General features: G+C 40.5%; 1 pseudogene; it reads right to left on the reverse strand.

Moving 5' to 3' along the window:
* Positions 1–1,126: 1,126 nt before the first annotated feature.
* Positions 1,127–2,536, reverse strand: LOC101411693 (bone morphogenetic protein 7 pseudogene; annotated as a pseudogene).
* Positions 2,537–6,945: the final 4,409 nt, after the last annotated feature.

Genomic DNA, 6,945 nt, shown 5'->3' on the forward strand with positions numbered 1-6,945 from the left:
CACATGTAAATATATACAAAATACACTGTATATAAATATATTATAAATAAGAGGTGATGAATAGAGTATAAATAGAATGATATAACTAATACTTTCAAGAGGAAACTTGCTCTTACCAATATATCAGTTCTTCCTCAAATTAATCTGTAAACTCATTACCTTTCCAACTCAAAACTGATAGTATTTTTTAAAGCTTTTGACAAACCATTTGCAAAAACCAAATGAAAGAAAATAAGGAAAAACAATCTAAGGTATCAACACCAGTCCTCCTTATGTAAGTTGTTGTTTTTTCCATCCCCATTGCTTGGAGGAGAGCCTGGAAAATGGATTCAGATGGGCAAAGGAGAGTATCCAGCATGAAGTGCAATGCATTTTAGTGCTCTTCCTCCCTCCCCTCAGTTGCATTTTTCTCATAAAGCAGTAGTTATGTAAATAGGAAAAATTAACCACTAAGACTTTTTTCAAGTAGCTTCACTTTTATGGGCAGTCATTATTTTATGTGATCCACATAGCAATTTTTAGGGAAGCTGGACACGTGTTATTATACCTAGTCTTAGGAGAGTATATTACTTTTCAAAAGCCCACGAAGATCTATGTTTATAATACAGATTTATTAAATTTGTGAGAAATCCCGGTAATATAGATGATGAAAAAGGTTATTTGAAGATGAACGATTTGAGTAGATTAAAGGATCTTTTTTTTTGGGGGGGGGGGAATAAATTGTTTAGGAAAATATATCTGTAACATCCTAACCATTTCTTTTTTTTTTATTGTGACATTAATAAACTTCCATGTCAGTTTTTGCTAAGGACAGACACAAATGTACTCACCCTGGGGGTGCCCCCTTGCTCCCTCTGCTGGGTGACCTAGAGAAGGGCAGGTATAATACCCCTGGAAATGAGTCAGTGCAGAGCTGAGATTTCACGGCCTGTAGCTGTGGACAGGCAAATTTTTCTTTATACATATGCCTGTCATATATTTATATGTATATGTATATGTATATGTATTTTTCCTGCTAGGTTTTGTCTGCAGCAGTTTATAGAATCTTGAACATAGGATGAGATGGCCATGATAAAAAAAGATCAGAAGCTATTTGTATCTTGAATTCCTTAACATGCCTGCATCTTTATAGTGGGGGAAAGGAAAGGGAGGGTGGTTGGTCTGGTGGCTCCTTGCCAAGGCTGGGCAGTGAGAGAAGTTGGGCAATGAGAGACCAAGGATCCAGAAAAATGTGGCCCCAAAGGGCGTGCCTTCCCGGAGAAGAGGGGCAGCCACAGGCCGGGACAACCATGTGTTTGTGTTTCTTCAGGATGACATTGGAGCTGTCATAAGTAGAGGACGGAGATGGCATTGAGCTGGGTAGGAGGCAGCAGGGCTTGGGCACGGTCTCTGGCCTGATGAAGTGGACGAGCCTTTGCACGATGGCGTGGTTGGCGGGTTCAGGTAGGAGTGGAGTGGGAAGGCGCACTCCCCCTCTCGCAGTACTACGCAGCATAGCCTTTGGGGGCGATGACCCAGTCCTGCCAGCCCGGGTGGCGGAAACTGACACACAGCTCGTGCTTCTTACACACCTGCCCCTCGTCGCTGCTGCTGCTTTCTGCCACGTTGGCCATCCTCAGCGTCTCCTGGCTCTCGGGCGTCTTGCAGGGGTTCTGGCTGCGCTGCTTGCCCGCCGTGGACCCGACGCTGCGCAGGTGGCCCTCGGTGACCTTGAAGAACGCCCCCAGGAAGGGCTGCTTGCTCTGTGGCCCGAGCCGCCTGACGAGGCCCCCCGGCTTGGGGCTGATGCTCTGCCCGTGCAGCGTCTCCACCAGGAGCTGCAGGCCCAGGTGTACCGCGATGACCACCCGGTGGCTGCTGGTGGCCGTGATGTCCAGCACCAGCCGGCCCTCCTCGGAGGCCCAGAGGGTGCGACTGTCGAGCAGGAACAGGCCCGACTCCCCGCCCAGGTGCTCCTGCAGCCCCTGGGGAACGCTGATCCGGAACGTCTCGGTATCAAAGCGTTCCCGGACACAGTCCTTGTGGATCCGGAATTTGGCTGCAGTACCCTTCTGGAATCCCGATGGTGGCAGCGTGGGGGGAAGGGCTCTCTGTCATACTCCACGCGGCCGACGAAGCTCGTAACCACGTTGGCCTGGGTGAGGAAGGGGCTGTTTCGCAGGCTGGCCAGAGGGGTCCCTGGGTACTGAAGACGGCCTTGCGCGGGCGCAGCGGGGCGGGTCGTCAGCAAGTGCCACCTGCAGCAAGTAACCGACAGGCGTGTACGGCTGCCTGCGACCCTCCACCACCTGGGGCAGCGCGGGCCCCTGTGCCGGGTGCCAGGAGCCGGGTGCAGGGTCAGCGCAGAGAGCCGGGGAGATGCACGTGCGTTCTCTGCGCGCTGTGGCGCCCCCCAGCTTCGACGCCCTCTGGGCACCCCTGTACTGCGCTCTGTCTTGGCTGACTTCAGCTTGGACAACGAGGTGCACTCGAGTTTCAGCCATCGGTTCCTCCGCAACCAGGAGCAGCGGAAGATGCAGCCCGAGATCCTCTCCATCTTAGGCTTGCCCTAGGCCTGCCCCAATTCCTTGGGCCATTTGTACCATCCTCCAAACCCTAACCCCCCTTAAGCTTGCAAAGCCCCACCAAAAGTTATCCTTATGCCCCCATCTCATGCTTTCCCTATACTAATAATAACCTAAGCTTTATCATAGATTTCACCCATGTAGGTGTCTGCTCTCAACATTCCTCTCCCCGCCAATTTCCTGTAAGCCTATCATCCAATCTCTAGCTCTCTGGGACAGCTTGATTTCCTTATTTCGTATAAGAGAAGTCATGTAGTATTTGTCCTGCAATGCCTGGCTTGCTTCACTCAACATAAGATCCTCAAGATTCATCCATGTTTTCGCATGTGCTTGTACTGTTTTCCTTCTTATAGCTGAGTAGTATTCCATTGTATGTATATACCATATTTTGTTGATCAATTCATCCTTTGATGTGCCTTTGGGTTGATTCCAACTTTTGGCAATACTGAATAACGTCGCTATGAAAATTGATGTCTATATACTTCTTTGTGTCCTTGTTTTCAGTTCTTCTGGGTATATACTCAGCAATGGGGTTGCTGGGTCATGTGGCAAATCTATGGGTAATGTTTGGAGAAACCACCAAAGTGTCCTCCAGAATGGCTGGAAGCTCCTGCATTCCCACCAGAAGTGGATGAGTGTTCACAATTCTCCACATCCTCTCTAATACTTGTACTTTTCTTTAAAAAAAAAAAAATAGCCACCAGTCTAATGGGAGTAAGATGGTAACTCATCGTAGTTTTGATTTGCATTTCACTAAAAGCTAGAGATTTTGAGTATTTTTTTTTTCAAATGCTTTATAGCCACTGTATTTCTTCTTTGGAAAAGCATCTGTTTACATTTCTTGCAAATTTTTAAAATGGGATATTTGTACTTTTATATTTGAGAAATACTAGTTCTTTAAACACACAAGATATTAGTCGCCTATCAGATACATGGTTACCAATTATTTTCTCCCATGGTGTAGGCTATCTTTTCACTTCCTTGAAAAAATCCTTTGAGGTGCAAATGGCTTAAATTTTGAGGAGATCCCATTTATCTATTTGTTCTCTTGCTGCTTGTGCTTTGGGTGTGAAGTTGATTAAGCCATTTCCTACTACATGGTCCTTTAGATGCTATCCTACATTGTTATCCAAGGTCTTTGTGGTCTTGGCTCTTATATTTAGGTATTGGATCCATCTTGAGTTGATTTTTGCATAACGTGTGAGATGGCAATCGTCTTTCATTCTTTTGCATGAGGACATCCAATTCTCCAGGTAACATCTGTTGAAAAGGCCATTCTCTCACAGTCGTATGGGCTTGGTGGCCTTGTCAAATATCAAGTGACTGTATATATAAGGATCTATATTGGAACTCTCAATTTGTTGCCATTTATCAATGTGTCTATCCTTGTGCCAATATCATACTGTTTTCACTACTGTAGTTTTGTAGTATATTTTGAAGTCAGGTAGTATGATTCCTCTAATTTCATTTCTCTTTTTCAATATGTCTCTTGCTATTTGGGGTCTGTTACTTTTTCAAATAAATTTCATAGATATTTTTTCTGGTTCATTAAAAATGCTGTGTTGATGGTTATTGGGATTGCATTGAATCTATAGAACAGTTGTGGTAGGATAGACATCTTAATGATATTTAGTCTTCCTCTTCAAGAACAGGGAATATTCTTCCTTTCACTTAAGACTTCTTTGATTTCTTTGAACAGTGTGTGGAGATTTTGGGGAAAAGTCTTTTACATCTCTAGTTAAATTTATTACTAGGTACTTGGTTATTTAAATTTACTATTTTAAATGGTATTTGTTTCTTGATTTCTTCCTCATATTGATCATTATTGGTGTACAGAAATTCTACTGATTTTGTCCTTTAATCTTATAACCTGAGACTTTATGGAGCTAGTTTCCATGTTCAAGAAGCTTTGTTGTAGACGTCTCAGGATTTTCTATGTATAGGATCATGTCATCAGCAAATAGTGAAATTTTGACTTCTTCCTTTCCAGTTTGGGTGCCTTTTATATCTGGCTCTTGCCTCAGTACTCAAGCAAGTACTTCTAACATAAAGTTAAATAGAAGGGATAATAGAGGGATTTCTTGTCCTGTTCCTTATCTTAGAGGGAAAGATTTTAGGATTTCACCATTGTAAGTGATGTTAGCTGTGGGTTTTTCATATATACCCTTTTTCATGTTCAGAAAGTTTCCTTTTATTCCTGTCTTTTGCAATGTTTTTATCAAGAAATGATATACTGTATTTTGTCAAATTCTTTTACTGCTCCTATAGATTTTTTTTCCTTTGATCTGTTTATGTGGCATATTACACTAATTGATTTTCTTATGTTGAACCATCCTTGCATAACAGCAAAGAAACTTACTTGGTCATGGTGTATAATTCATTTAATGTGTTGTTGAATACAAGTAGAGAGTATTTTGTTGAGGATATTCACATCTAGCTTGATTGGAGATCTTGTCCTGTAATTTTCCTTTCTTGTGGTGTCTTTGTTTGGCTTTAGTATTATGGTAATGTTGGCATCATAGAATGAGTTAGGCAATGTTCCTTCTTGATTAATATTTAGGAAGAGTTTCAGCAAGATTCATGTTATTTCTTTCCAGAATATTTGGTAGATCTACCTGTGAAGCCATCTGACCCCAGTCTCTTATTTGTTGGGAGATTTTTAATGACCAAGTCTATCTTTTTACTTGTGATTGGTTTGTTGGGAACATCAATTTCTTTTTTTGTCAAAGTAACCTGCTTATGTGATTTTAGGAATTTCTTCATTTCTTCAAAATTGTCCTTCTTGTTTGAATCTAGTTTTTCAAAATACCCTCTTATGAAAGTCTTTATTTCTGTGGGGTCAGTGGTCATATCCCCTTTCCCGTTAATTATTTTTCATGTTTGTATTTTCTATATTTTCTACATTGTTAATCTAGTTAAGGGTTTGTCAATTGTTTTTGATCTTCTCATAGAAGCAGTTCTTTGTTTTGTTTATTTTTTTCTGTAGTGCTTTCTCATTTTCTTCTTCTTTTTTTTTAGTCTGCTCTGATTTTTGTTATTTCTTCATTTCTTCTTCTGTTTGAGGTTAGTTTCTCATTTTTTTCACTAATCCCTCCAAGTGTGCAGGTTATTCTTCTTTCTTAACTTTCTTCTTATTTGATGTATGAATTTATGGCTATGAATTTCCCTCTCAGTACATTTTTTGCTGCATTCCATAAGTTTTGATATGTTTTATTGCCATTTACATTATTTTCAAGTTAGTTACTGATTTCTTTTGAGATTACCTCCTTGATCCACTGTTTATCTAATATTGTATTGCTTAACTTCCATATCTTTGGGCCTAACCTGGTTCTCTGACCCTTGCAGATTTCCAACTTCATTCCACTGGGTCAAAGAAATTACTTTGTATGGTTTCATTCTTACTGAATTCATTGAGACTTTTTCTGTGTCTTAACATGTGGTCTAGCTTGGAGAATGATCCATGTGCACTTTAGAAGAATGTATATCCTTATGTCTTTGGGTGTATTGCTCTTTAATTGTCACTTAAGTACAGATCCTCAAATACATTATTCAAAGTCTATCTTTCCTTATTGATTCTCTCTTGATATGTACTGTCTAATGATGATAATAGTTACCGAAGTCCCCCAATATAATTGTAGAGCCATTTATTTCTCCATTTCACTTTTCCAGGGTTTGTGTCACATATTTTGAGGTATCCTGGTTAGGTGCACCAATGTTGATGATTGTTCTTTTTTTTCTTGAAAGACTACCCCTTTTACTAATACTTAGTGTCCATCTTTTCTCTCACAGTATTTTTCATCTAGTTTATTTTTATTGTCTTTTTTATTGAAGATACATACACACAAATTCTGTTAAATTAAAAAATATAGGAGTTTCCCATATATCCCACACCCAACCCCACCCTACTCCTTACACATCAACAATGTCTATTTTGACCAATATTAGTATAGTTAACCCTTCTCATTTTTGGTTATTGTTTGCTACTAAGATTATTTTCAGTCCACTCACTTTCATCCTCCTTGGAGCTCTGTGCCTCTGGTTGGTTTCTTGTAGACAACATGTAGAAGGGTCATATTTCCTTTTCCATTCTGCCAAACTGTACCTCTTGACTGGTGAGTTTAATCCATTAACATTCATTGTCATTTCTTTCATGGAATTACTTACATTAGCCATATATATAATCTTTGGATTTGTGTTTGTCATCTGCTGTTTTTATTTCTCTTTTTTTCTTTTTAGTTGTTCTTACACTCTCCTCCAACTCTGTCTCTTGTTTTGTTTTGTTTTTTTTTTCCTTTCTACCTACAGATCTCACTTTAGTATTTCTGGAAGTGCAGGTTTCTTGTTGGTATACTCTCTTAGTTTCTGTTTACCTATGAATATT

This window comes from Dasypus novemcinctus, chromosome 30, assembly GCF_030445035.2.
Source record: "Dasypus novemcinctus isolate mDasNov1 chromosome 30, mDasNov1.1.hap2, whole genome shotgun sequence".
NCBI classification, from domain to species: Eukaryota; Metazoa; Chordata; class Mammalia; order Cingulata; family Dasypodidae; genus Dasypus; species Dasypus novemcinctus.